The sequence below is a fragment of the Petaurus breviceps genome, unplaced genomic scaffold (genome assembly GCF_028583685.1).
Source record: "Petaurus breviceps papuanus isolate PSGF00001 unplaced genomic scaffold, PetGlider_PUasm1.0 90845, whole genome shotgun sequence".
In the NCBI taxonomy this organism is placed as follows: Eukaryota; Metazoa; Chordata; class Mammalia; order Diprotodontia; family Petauridae; genus Petaurus; species Petaurus breviceps.
This window is the reverse complement of record NW_027187359.1, coordinates 8,096,120-8,109,900: the sequence shown is the minus strand read 5'-3', so window position 1 is coordinate 8,109,900 and position 13,781 is coordinate 8,096,120. Positions and strand designations below refer to the sequence as shown.

Below are 13,781 nucleotides of genomic sequence, written 5' to 3'. Positions count from 1 at the left end.
ATATATATATATATATATATATATATATATATATATATATATATTCAATTCCAATCTGATGTCATTTCTTTTTAATAACACAAACTAACAAAAATATCACTAAATCAAAGATACTCTTCTTCATACCATTATTTAGTTCTTTACCTATCATTCCTTTGTGGTAAAATAAGGGAGAATTTTCAGAAGTTCAGCATTATCAGGACTATTAGGGACTGTATAACTTTTCTGTCTAGTATACCCCCAAGTAACTGGTCTCTACAGGGGTTTAGGGATGAGGGGTCATTCTGTTTCCTCTTTCTCTGAAATGCTACTAAAAAATAAACATGTTCCCCCACTTTCACCTTTGAAAAAATTAAAATAAGGAAGTCCTTACCAGTCATCCTTATAAGTGATCTTGTATCTCAGGATACAGGAGAACTTAAATTCACCTTCCAGTGGGAGAATTAACTAGCAAAATTTGATAAATTTGCTTCTTAAATCCTTGGTTTACTTAAACCTACTCTACTCTTTTTAAGCCTGCATACTTTTCTAGAAATGGGTTCTAATATCATTCTTAGCAATAAACATGATTGGTTACTATGAAGTTTTCAAGTGCCAGTTACTTCCCAAAAAGCAAAACAGGAAGTTACTGATAGACCAATACCAAAGTATGATTTTCAGGTAGGTGTCAAAAGGACTCTTCACCTTTGGAATTCACATGCCAGAAGCCCACAGAGACAATGAGGGTATAAGGAGATTCTGAACTCCTGGCTTAACACAATAAAGCAACACAGAATGAAAGTCATAGCCAGTGCCTCATCAATAATGGCCATGCTCTCTCAAAGATCTTTTTCTTTCTAGATATAGTGTCCAAGATTCTAGTATCAATATCAATTCATTCAACAAGCATCTATTAAAATATCTACTGTTATAGGGATTTAAAGACAAAAAAGAACTGTCTTTTTCCTTGAGGAGCTATAATCTCTTGGGGAAACAATATACATAGAAAATATATAAAAATTAAGATGGAGAGCATGAACAGCTGGGGATGAAGATGAGATCCCCTCCAGGGGACCACTAAAGAATACCTGTACTAGGAAGGGGACCCCTGTCATGACCTTAAAGAACCCCTGCCAGGTTGGTGTCGTTTGTCCTTCCTTCTAGAAGAAGACCATGACATTAGGAAGGTGATGCCATGACTTGCAAGTGAATTGGATTTAAGAGTGGCAGGGCTGTGCAAAGTCACCAGCCTCATTGTTTCCTCCGAAGCCATCTGGGTCCAGGGGCAAGATAAAGATCAGGACGACTGGAGATGGCCCCCACAAAGAAGCACCGCCAGGCCAAGGGAAGGAAGAGACTTCTACCTCAATACCGCCCTCTACCCACATCCTCACCAGGAACAGGGTGGAGGGGGAGTGGCGGCGGAGCTCAGAAGTGGAAAAGAACCGCTGCAAAATTCTACCTGCCGGCATTCTAAATCCCCAAACACCTGGCTCAACATAGGCACTTAATAAATGCTTATTGGTGGAGAAATTGCTACCGAAAAACCAGAGCACAGCTCTACAGCGTTCGTCCACCACTGTTTTGTTGAGTGTTGCCGGCTGGACAGGATCTGAGTTCTCCTCTCCAACAAAAGCCAGGAGGCCCCTGGCAGCCAAGTGCCCCTCGTCCGGAGCTGACCTCACTGGGGTGCGTTCGGCAAAGCTGGCGCCCGGGGCATGTGGAACCGGTGGCTCCGCAGTGAGGAGACGAGCCAGCGCGTCTCGGGACAGGCCCTCTGACACTTCCTCAGCCGCGGGACGGCGGGGCTGCGGGGCTGGACGGCCCGGGGTGTCCGTCCCCTGTCACGCGGGGCTGTCAGCGGGCAGGAGGCCACGCCCACGGTCAGCCAATGGTTCGAGGCCTCAGTCCCCTAAGCCCGGTAGGCCAGTCACAGCCGCGGGCCAGGCCGTTGGAGTCGCTGGCCCTGACTACGAGGCGAGCTGCCACTCTCTGGCCTGCGGTCGGGCCGCACCACTACGTCAGGGCCCAGGGAGAAGGCCCAAAGCTCCGGGGCCACACACTGGGGCCGGACAGTCAACTTGGTCCCTCCACCTCCTCCCCAGCTCCCCCACCGGCCTCAACGCCGCTCTTCCCCTCACGCCCTCCTCGCCTCTCCTCTGGCTCACTCACGTATGGGCTTCCGTCCCCTCAGCCTCCGCTGCAGGTCCGGCTCCGGTTCTAGCTCCGGTTCCGGTGCCGGAGGCTCTGCTCTGTTGGGCTCAACTAGACTAGGCGCAGCTCTCTCACAGCGGCTCTCCACAGCTCAACCGAACCCTGAGCCCCGCCCTCCTCACCTCAACCAATTGGCTAGCGGCACTGAGCCGACGCTGAAATTCTATTGGTCTAGGTGGATCACAGTGGGAGGGGAGGTGCCCTTCTTAGCCACTCAGTGTGAGGCGTAGGCAGTTTCGTCCCACCTCCCCTCCTTTTACGTCAGAGAGGTTTCCCCTCCTCTTTTCCCCTAAGCGCTCCAGTCAAAGAAGTCAGCCTTTCGGTCTGGTCTGTCTGGACAGGCGGCCTGCCCCTCCCCCCCGCCCCTCCCCGTGTGCTCCTCCCTCTCTCCGCCCCTCTCTGAGTGTCAGCTGGTCTAGGATTCCACAGCCGGAAGACTGTTTACTTCCTTCGGGGCCGATGTGGCAAGAGGTAGGCAGACAAAAGAAATTAGACGCAGCCAATGGGACCGCGCAGTATAGAGGAAGCATTAGATTTGGAGTAAGAGGATTTAAATTTGAATCCCGCCTTTGTTACTTGTTATACGTGTGACCTTCGACTTTTAACCTGTCGGTACCTCAGTTTCCTCACTTGTAAAATGAGGTCATTGAACTAGATGATCTTCACTGTTCCCTTAAAGCTATAACTCCTAATGACAGGGAAGCCCTGGAGGGGTCTGCCGTCTGTTTAGGATTAGAGGATAAATTTCTTGAAGGCACGAACTGTTTAATTTTCGTCATTGTATCCATATCATTTAGCCCCAGAGCTTGGCACATTGTAAGCGCTTAATGTTTCTTGATTAATAAGTGCAAGAGAAACATTGATAAACAGCAGGAATAGAGATATGCCTACAGACCAGCCTGTAATAGACAACATATGTAAAGAAGTACAAATTAATAATTCTTCTTGTGTTTTTACATAACATACAGTGCTTTTCAGAACACTTTCACATGCATTATTCGTATTAAGAGATTTCAAAATCTCAAAAAAAAAAGGGGGGGGGGGAAACCAAAGGAAAAAACCATCTCAGGCACAGAAAGTTTACAGTATTTACCCAGAGACTCAAAGCCAGTTAGGGACAAAACCAGGATAGGAGCCAGCTAGAGTGCAGACTTTGTATGTGAGTAAAGCACCGTTACAGGAGTAACACTTGGAGAATGAAGTGAATGAAGAAGGTATGTCTAAGAGAGACTTATACTGTCCCAAAAGAGGAAAGAAAATGTAACTGGAGAGGAATGGTATGAACAGCTCTGCACAAACTATTGCATCTGAAGAAACTAGGCACAATTAGTAAAGGATAGGAATTCATTGTTAACAGCAATATTAATTCTGAAAAAAACTGATTCTACTACTTTATTTTTTATATTTTTTACTACTACTTTCAGTCACCAAACCCCATCATTGAAACAAGATGTCTAAGTCAAATCAACAAGCATTTGTTGTTGTTTATTAAGCATTTACTAAATGTAGGTGAAGGAGGATATCCTGCCTTCTTTAGCTGATACCTGAAGGGAGCCTGGAGGCAGAAGTGAAGAGGGAAAGCAAAAGATATGGGGACTAGCTAATGAAAATTCTCTGAGTATAAAGATGGAGTGCCTTGTGTGAGGAACAGCAAGAAGGCCAATGTCACTAACTTGTAAAGCAAGTGGAGGGAAATTAAGTGTAAGAAGACTAGAATGAAAGGATTAGGTTATGAAGGGCTTTAAAATCCAAGCAAAGGGTTTTATATTTGATGCCGGAAGAAAACTCTGGAGTTTATTGAGTAAGGATGAGTGACATGCTCAGACCCCCACCTAGGGAGCAAGGAAGTGCATTCCAAAACAGCATGATAGTTCTAAGCTGCAGAAAAGGGGATGAAGCAACCCCTAGATTAAGCCACTAGCTGATGGCAGAGCTCAGGTAGGCAAAGGCAAGAGCTACAAGTAGGATGGGGACAACCTGACACAGAAATGAAGGGGAGGATGGGGGGAAAGCACAGAAATGTAAAATAACGATTCCCAGAAACCGAACACATTTTAAATTAGTTTAATTTCAATTGACAGTACTCGAATGCCTTCTACAATATAGAAATAAGTGAATTTAGTATATACTTAGCCAGAGTAGAGTAAAGTGGCAAGTGAATAGAGTTTAAATAAGGGAAACCTAAGTTATGTGATCTTAAGCAAATCATTTTGCATTTATGGGCCTTAGTTTCTTCTCTATTTGCAAAATGAGGGGGTTAGATTTAATAGCTATAAATCTATGATCCTTCTATCTTCTAGATAGGTGGAATTCGTTAATAACACCTATGCACGAGCCACTAATCCTAATCCTACACACAACAGAATGTTTTAATTCCTGTATTATTTTCACATCACAAATTGCAAATGAATATAAACTTTGTAATTCATTATGTGAAAAAATACAAGAAGTAATTGAAGCCAAGGTACCACATACACCAAAATATCTATGATAGCACTTTTTGTGGTAGCAAAGAACTAGAAACAAAGTAGATGCCCTTCACCTGGGAATGACTCAACCATTTGTGGTACAGGAACGTAATGGAATGTTGCTGTGCTATAGAAAATGAAAAATTCACCAGCACGAGAAGGTAAATGAACTGACATAGAGTAAAGTGAGAACTAGGAAAATACATATACAATAACAACAATGATGGAAATAGAAAGAACCAAAAAAATACAATTGAACACTGTGTAATTACAATGAACTAGCCTTATTTGAAATTTTTTAAATGCACAACCCTTCCTTCTTTGCCACCACAGTGGGAAACTGTGAGTAATAAAAAATTTTATATACTGTTGGGTTCCATTTGTGTATGAAGAGGTTTTGCTAAACTGCTTTTTCTTCTTTTTAAAAACAAGCTTTGATATAGGGGATGGCTTGTTGGGGAGGGAAGGGGGGAAAAGATACTCAGAAATGAAGGTGATATAAAAACAGTTTATCAATTTTTAAAAAGAAGTAATTAAGACCAATTCAGGCACCCTACTCAGTAGACTGTAAAATCCTTGAGGGCAAGGACTGTTTGATTTTTGTCTCTGTGTAACTTTGTGGTTCAGGAACCACTGCCAAAGACTCTGTTCTTATACAGATTTGATCTGATCCTGAAGGTTTGACCAAAAAAAGATCAATTTCTCTTCCTTTGGCCCACTGTCCACACCTGTATTAATGCAGGAGTGTTTCTGAAATGAAACAGAAATGTGAGTGTCAGGAGTTCCTAGGCAGGAAACTTTCTCCTCTCAGCATAGAAAAGCAAATATAACTATTGTTATATTTTCATCAGGTTGCTTAAGAAATTCACCGGTTTGATCAAAGGACAATGGGAGTGCCCCCCTTGTATGGTCTTGAAATACTAGGTACTAAGTAAATGTTTGTTAAATTGTCCTTACTCTGCTCAAATGTCATCAATTTCCACCCCTCCCCACAAAATCTACAGGACAAAATCCATATAATAATAGCTCATATTTATAGAGTGCTTTATGACTTTGAAAGTGCTTTACTCACAACCCTTGACAATGCAAGTATTCCCATTATATAGATGAAGAAACTGGGGTGTGGAGAGGTTGTCACCCGTAATCACATAAATAATAAGTTTCTAAACCCAAGCCTTCTGATTTCAAGTTCAATTTTTGTTCTTCCTGCTTTGCTAATGTTCTCAGTGGCCTATTGGAGAATGGCTAAACAAATTATGATATATTAATGTAATGACATATTATTGAACCATAAGACATAATGAAATAAACAGTTGCAGAAGAGCCTGGGAAAATCTCTATGAACTCTATGAACTGATACAGAGTGAAGTGAACAACAGAGCTGAAACAAAAAAACAAACTGAAAGACAGAATTCTGATCAATACAAAGACCAACCAAGAAGATCCCAGAGAACTAAAGGTAAAGCCCATCTATTTCCTGCCAGATAGGTAATGGACCTGAAATACATATACTATGAAAAATACATTTATTGTTGCTGCTGCTTTGTTGTTTCAGTATGTCCTACTCTTCCTCACCTAATTTAGGTTTTCTTGGCAGAAATACTGGAGTAGTTTGTCATTTCTTTCTCCAGCTCATTTTACAAATAAGGAAGGCAAACAGGGCTAAGTGATATATCCAGAGTCAAACAGCTAATAAGTATCTGAGGTCAAATTTTAACTGAGATGAGTCTTCCTGACTTCAGGCCCAGTACTCTATCCACTGTACCTTCTAGCTGACCCGTATACATTTTGGGGTATGATCAATACGTGAATTTGTTTAGCTAGAGTCCTGGGTAGTGAACCTTTGCCTCGAGGCTGTATGTGGCCCTCTAGGTCCTCAAGAATGGCACTTTAACTGAACACAAACTTCACAGAACAAATCCCCTTAATAAAAGGAGTTGTTCTGTGAAGTTTGGATTCAGTCAAAGGGCTGCACTTGAGGACCTAGAGGGCCACATGTGGCCTCAAGGCTGCAGTTCCCCACCCCTGAGTGCTAGACTATGTAGATTTGCTATCTATTCATAGATAGTAGTGGGAGGGAGGGATAATAAATGCTTGCAAAAATTAATTTTAAAAACTAATCATGAATATGGAAAAAACTGTCTAAGACCTAGGCATCTATGCTCTAGACAATTTGCATTCAGGAAAAAACTGTACACCAGCTCAGGCATAGGCCACCTGACCCATTAGCTCTTTTCAATAATGTTCAGCAACATTTGAAGGTTAAAAAGATTTCATGGATAAGGATCAAAGCCAGAAGAGAAGCTTTTTCACAAAATAAGCAATAATTCATATTCTTCCCAAAAAATCTCATCAGTGTGTACACTAATTCTATTTTGCTTTCACCTATCAAATGGCACAGGGGTAATATGTACCCCATAACTATTCATTTAGAGAGTATTAGCTACTAAATTTTGGGAACAGGCAGAAGAGCCTGTTCACTTTACCAGCCATTAGCCCCCAATCCTGCATATGGATATAGTGATACAAGCCCTGAACAGGATATACCCATCAGAATAAGGAACATCAGAACATGTCTCTACTCTGCTTCAGTAATTGATACTAAAAGAGTCCATACGAAGTGGATAAGATTAGCTTTCTCTAGGAGTGGTGAGTTGAAAGTTCCCTTCCCCTCATAAAGATTTCCTCCACTCCTTGATTTAATTAGTTGTCAGGACAAGCAAGATAAGTAGTTTTCCTTGATGCTAGGAAATTACCAGGCCTAAAGTCCTGTAGATTTTTCTTCTTACTATCTGCAAGAGTTACAGAGCATATATTGTCTTTGTCACTCCTAATCTTTCTCCTAATGGTCAGTAGTCCTTGCTGTCTCTGTGATGGTAATGAGTGGGTCTAGGTGCTTAGGGTAGAATGCAACGGAGCACTTCCCCTTTGGTCCCAGTATTCTGACAGAAGGGGTAAGGAGTGTCAAAGAAGGGCAAGCAGAATCATGACATGAAAATGAAAATTCTCCCATCAGGAGGGGAGAGACCCTGGTCACCTTTGCTTCTACTAACCTTGGAGTTCCCTGGGCATTTCAGGACCTAAAAATCAACCAATTACCTAGATATAGTGAGCCATGTGAGGTCTCAGGACAGAATCCTTGGGAAATTTCTACTGTAATAATTCTGGAAGTCTGTGTAATTTTCTTTGTCCCTCCAGTACCAAGTACAATGCTTGGCCCTGCTAGGTGCTTAGGAGAGAGAGGAATTTATTAGCATCTACTAGGTTGCAGGCATTGTGCTAAAGCTTTGAAAATGTTAGCTTATTTGGTCCTTAATAAAGGAAGCTTAATGTTTGTTGAATGAATGAACAAGACTAGTACTAGCCCTGCTTTTGGTTGTAGCTTTATTACAACACAAAACAGCCTTGGTTCTGGGTGCTTTTAGTTGAAAGCCTGGTTCTGAAAACCAAAGGGCTCTGGGTCTTGATGGTCTTACTTGGGTTTCCCCAAGGCCCTGCCCACCTCCCCTCTACTTACCAAATGGGGTCATGAAGAGTCAGACACAACTGAAAATTGACTGAACGACAACTCCTTCTGTACCCCTCTCCCCCAATCACTTTACAGTTACAAAAGAAAACTCACAGGACTGAATAGTTTCAGAAACTCACCTCTTTCTCTTTATCCTATCTAATAGGGCTCATTAGTAGGAGCTTAAAATGCTAATTAACTGACTGATGAAGAAGATACTCTTTCCTTTGGTGAGGTATGAAATAGCTATGCTAAAGGTTTGTACCTTTTTCTTTGTGTCCTACCTTATCTTACCCAAAACTATTTTGTTAAGTCTGCCCATGTGACCTGCCTGATATGACCCAAACTCTCTGGGTTACAAAGCTCAAGAGGACAGACTCTCTACATATGCTGTGTGTGGAACTGTAAGACACAAATGTCCATCACCTACTGATGGTGTGTGTCATACTTTTGTGTGGCTAAATAACCTATAGTGTATCTGTCTATTTGTAATCTGTACTCATGCAGTGGCCAGCAAGGACCCTGAAAGTTCTTGCAACAGTACTTAGGCATTACATTAACTAAGTCTCAAGGAAAGCCAGTGGTTCAAAGGGATATGGAGGGAGAATACTCTAGGCATGAAAAACAGTATGTCTGTTAGGAGATGGAATTTAAATTTTTTAATCTCTTTTAGCACTTCATATAATGCTGAAGACACAATAGCCTTTAATATGTTTGTTGAATTGATTATGTACTCAATAAATGACTTTCTGATTTTATCATTTGGTTGCCTAAATATAACTGCCCATCGGAAATACTTACATACAGATGCTAATGATGGGGTGCTTGGGGTGTCTATGTTTGTAACATCAGTTTGTAAAATCAATTTGTAAAACCAGTTTGTAAAATCACATTTCCCCCCCCCCCCAGCCTCAGAGCATTAACTCTGCCCCTTCCCCCTGCCGGCACTCTGCCTAGCAACAATTCATGAACTGTTTATCTCCCCTTAGTATAATGGCCAACTGCACCTATGAATCCTTCAATGCACTATCTGTAGGTTAACTCCTTAGCCAGTTAGACACATACTAAGTCTCCATTAGCCTTGGTTCCCAACATTCATCTTGTCAAACATGACACCGATGGGTAGCAGACTAGGCATTTATCAGTCAGCTCTGACCGTTAACTTAGTGAGTTTCAAGCCTAAAACCACACCTCCAGGTAGCGCCCCCTTGGGCTATTTCCCAGTAAATTATGGGCAAGACGCCTGCACAGTTGATATTAAAAGTGCATGTTCCTTTAAGCATTGACCACTCCTTAACTCCTCCCTAATCCCACCCTTACTCACCTAGTTAGCATAGTTGACATCTGATTTACTGTTGTGATTCCTTAAAAACTATATCTATGACTTCTTTAAGTTTCCCTAAGAACTCTTGCACGCTGTAAAGCATAACAATAAACTCTCATAATCCTGACTTCAAAGATTGCCTGGGCCTAGTGAATTCATTCCAGACTGACCGCTGAGGGACTCTAGTCATTAGAGTCCCTGTAACACCTATTCCCCCCCTCCCCCCATCACTAAGGTATCCACTCAAAAATAGTTTCCAGGGTTAAGAAAAGTTATCCATCTTACAAAAACAAACATAAGGTAATGACAACGAGAAAGATTAAAAGAATTGGAGACTATTTAGCATAAAAGGAGGCAGTTCAGACAACCAAGATCAATGCCTTAGTCTAGTTTCAGTGATTGTATTTTTTGAACTAAAAATCAGAACACATTATTTGACAAAGGATGATTTTTTGGTGAAACTTCCATAAAAGCATACTTTCTTTCCTTGATATATACTCTGGGCTCACTAAACCAGAGTCAAGATGGCTACATCTCCCCTTCAAGGTTCTAGAAGTATACTGAAAGGTTTGCATTATCTCTTCTCTAAAACAATTCACTCAAGCCCCCATCAGTTTTGTCCCCAGTTGTTGACCAAAAGAATGACTAGAACCCCAAACCCCTGAACCAATTAACATTAATTAACTTTCACAAGGGGATTTTTTACTTTGAAGATGTAGCAAGAACTAAAGTACCAACATTCCTTCTCTGACACCTTGGGATATACTCTTCCCTATACCATCTCAGTCACTGGGGAGAATGAGCTCAGACTTAGTACAATTTCTACATAGTATTGGTCCCACCAAATTCACATCCAAATTTATCATTGCTGCTGGATAAAGTACTCATCCTCAGCCACTTCTGGGGTGGGTCAGTGTTGAGTTGGTTGCAAAACTTGGCATGGACTCAATTCCTAGACTCCTCAGACTCCCTATTTCCCAGATGCCCAGATGGCTTGTTCTCCTGACCTTTCACAACTCGAAAGGTTGAAGCCTACAGATAAATCTTCTTCACTTAAAACACACACAAAAAAACTGGGGCAATACCCAATTTCATGGGACCACAAGTTGTACTAGGAGAAGAGAGAACCTTAGGCCTCTTACTATACAGTACCTCACTCCTGGAGTCAGAGCCACATTGCTGATGCTTTTTTCTTTCTCATCTTCAACTTCCTCCTTTCTCATCACACAAAGTAGGATCCAAGACAGCTCCTCACCCTGGCATGCTACCCATGGATGTAGGTCTCTCCCTCTGTTCACTCTGGATCTGTGACTGTGACCTGGGTAGTAAATAACAAAGCTGCCAGTTTGTACTTGTTCCTGAGTGCTCTCTCTCTCTCTGTCTCTGTCTCTCTGTCTCTGTCTCTCTACAGACACACACACACACACACACACACACACACACACACACACACACACAGGCTTGGTGACCTGGTTGGGTCTGGACCACCTCTTGCCTGGATATATAGGCAGCCTCTCCCTGCAATGAAGCACTACTTATCAGACCCCATCCCCAATATTCACAGATCTCTCCATCTCACTTTGCCAACTTGCTCTGGAAAAGTGTGATTTTTCCCTTGGATTTCCCAATCAGAATTCAGTCTGGTTTATTTTTTACATCTGTTTGGAGGAGTTTTTTGTGTTTGGTTTTTTTTTTTTTGAGGGGGGAAGGCAAGGTAATTGGGGTTAAGTGACTTGCCCAAGGTCACAAGTGTCTGAGGTCAGATTTGAACTCAGGTCCTCCTGACTCTAGCACCAGTGTTCTATTCCTTGTACCATCTAGCTGCCCCTGGAGGAATTTTAATGGGGAGTTCTCTGTACTTCTTCCTGTTCCTACACCATCTTGTCTCTGTCCTTCTGCTCCATATAATTTTAACCAGTTAACATTAATTATATTTTACAAATATATATTTACTGAGAAGATATAGCAAGAACAGAAGCACAAAACACATTCTCTCCTCTCCCCAACCCAAGGGCATACTCTTTCCTATTTCATCTTAACCCCAAAGGATAGTGAATTGGGTTTAAATTTAAAACTGATCACCGCAAAGCCCCTACTAAGTTTATTTCCAAATCCAGTACAGCTGATGGACAAGATTCTCACTTGTTTGCAAAAAAAACAAAACAACACCTCAGTGTTTATCCTTGACTGGACTGGGTCTAGCAGGTAACTCAGGATTTTACTCCTCATTGGGCTTGGCTGCTATTGTAGGTATGGATCTAATGCCAGGTACATTAATAAAAAGTAGATGGAGCTGTGAACTGGTCCACTATACTAGAAAGCATTTGGGAACTCTGCCCCCCAAACCATTAAATTATGCATATATTTTGATCTAGCAATGCAACTAGTAAGTCTATACACCAAAGAAATCAAAGAAAAATGAAAGGAGACCTATATGTATAAGAATACAACTACAATTTTAGAGGACTCATTGTGAAGCACTTCCAGATAGAATAATGATGGCCAGTGTTCAGATTGGGGTGTGTGTGTGTGTGGAGAGCGTATATATTTTGGACAGAGTCAAATTATACATGTTTGTAATGGGTTTTGTTTTTCTTGCTTTCTCAATGGGGAGTGAGGGAAGTGTAAGGGAAAGAATATAGACCTTAAAATAAAATAAAATTTAAATTAAAAAAGGCAAGAAGTAAAGAGAATTAGGAATGGAGCCCAGAATGGAACGAAGATGTAAATATATCTGTCCCAGGTACTTTCTTTAAAATGAATATTCTGGGAAGAATTGACTAGTCAGAAGAAGGGAACCCAGAGGCAGAATGACCTTCCAGGGTGAAAAGACTGATGGATCATGATGAAGAAAGAAGTTCAAAGAGCCAGGGGCAGAGGCCAGAAAGGAAAGGTGTGAACTCTATGACACAGTAAGAAATATTAGGAGAAATTTAAAAATGGAAAAAAGTAGCAGAAAATACAAGATCTTCTATCAAAAACAGCTGACCTGGAAAATAAATCAAGGAGAGTCATTGGGCTCCCTGAAAATCATGATTTAAAAAAAAAGTCTGAATTCTCTATGTCAAGAAATCATGAATGAAAATAGCCTAGATCTATCAGAACCAGAGGAAAACCATAGCTTTGACCATATGGACCTTTGTTGGCAAGGTGATGTCTCTGCATTTTAGTATTCTCTCCAGATTTGCCATAGCTTTGCTTCCAAATAGCAAGCATCTTTCAATTTCATGACTGCAGTCACAATCTGCAGTGATCTTTGAGCCCAAGAATTTAAAATCTGACAGTGTTTTCATTTCTTCTCCCTCAATTTGCCGGGAAGCAATGATCTTAGTTTTTTTAACGTGAAGCTTCAAGCTAACTTTTACACTCTCCTCTTTCACCCTTATTGAGAGACTTCTTAATTCTTCTTTTTCTGCCATCAGAGTGGTATCATCTGCATAACTGAGATTGTTGATGTCTCTTACCACAACCTTAATTCCAACTTTTGATTCATTCAGTCTGGCATTTCACATGATGCACTCTGTATATTAAATAAATAAGGTGACAACATACAGTCTTGTTGTACTCATTTCGCTATCTTGAACAAATCAGTTGTTTCATATTTAGTTCTGATTGTTGCTTCTTGATCCATGTACAAGTTCCTCAGGAGACAAGATGATTTGGTAGTTTCATCTCTTTGAGGACTTGCCACATTTTGTTCTGATCCACATAGTTAAAAGCTTTTAGTATAGTCAATGAAGGAAAAGTAGTTGTTGTTTTTTTCTGGAACTCTCTTGTTTTCTCAGTAATCCAGTCAATGTTCGCAATTTGGTCTCTAGTTCTACCTCTTTGAAAACCAGCCTGCTCTTCTGGTAATTCTCAGTAATCAGAATCTTCAATTCTTCTGGTAATTCTCTTACTGCTGAAGCCTAGCTTTCAAAATCTTAAGCACAACCTTTGCTAGTGTGTGAAAAGAATGCAATTGTTCGATAATTAGAACTTTTTTTGACATTGCCCTTCTTTAAGATTGGGATATAAACTGACCTTTTCCAAGCCAGTGGCCACTGTTGAATTTTCCAAATTTGCTGGCACATTGAGTGCAACAAACACTCAAACAGCATCATCTTTTAGGATTTTAAATAGCTCAGCTGCAATTCTGTGAGTCAAAAAAAATTTGAGGGTAGCCTCCAAGATTGGACCTAGTACTAGTGTATATGTAAGGGGAGACTGGCCATGAGTGAAATGCTGTTGATGCAATTTCCCACATGGAAGAGGGTGGGGTGCCTACTCCTTAGAAAATGGTGAATGA

General features: G+C 41.2%; 1 protein-coding gene across 1 annotated transcript in view; it reads left to right on the top strand.

The window, feature by feature from the left end:
* EIF2B4 (eukaryotic translation initiation factor 2B subunit delta) overlaps positions 1–13,781 on the top strand; it is an 89,195-nt gene that overhangs the window by 22,281 nt on the left and 53,133 nt on the right. The gene's annotated exons all lie outside the window — the stretch shown is intronic.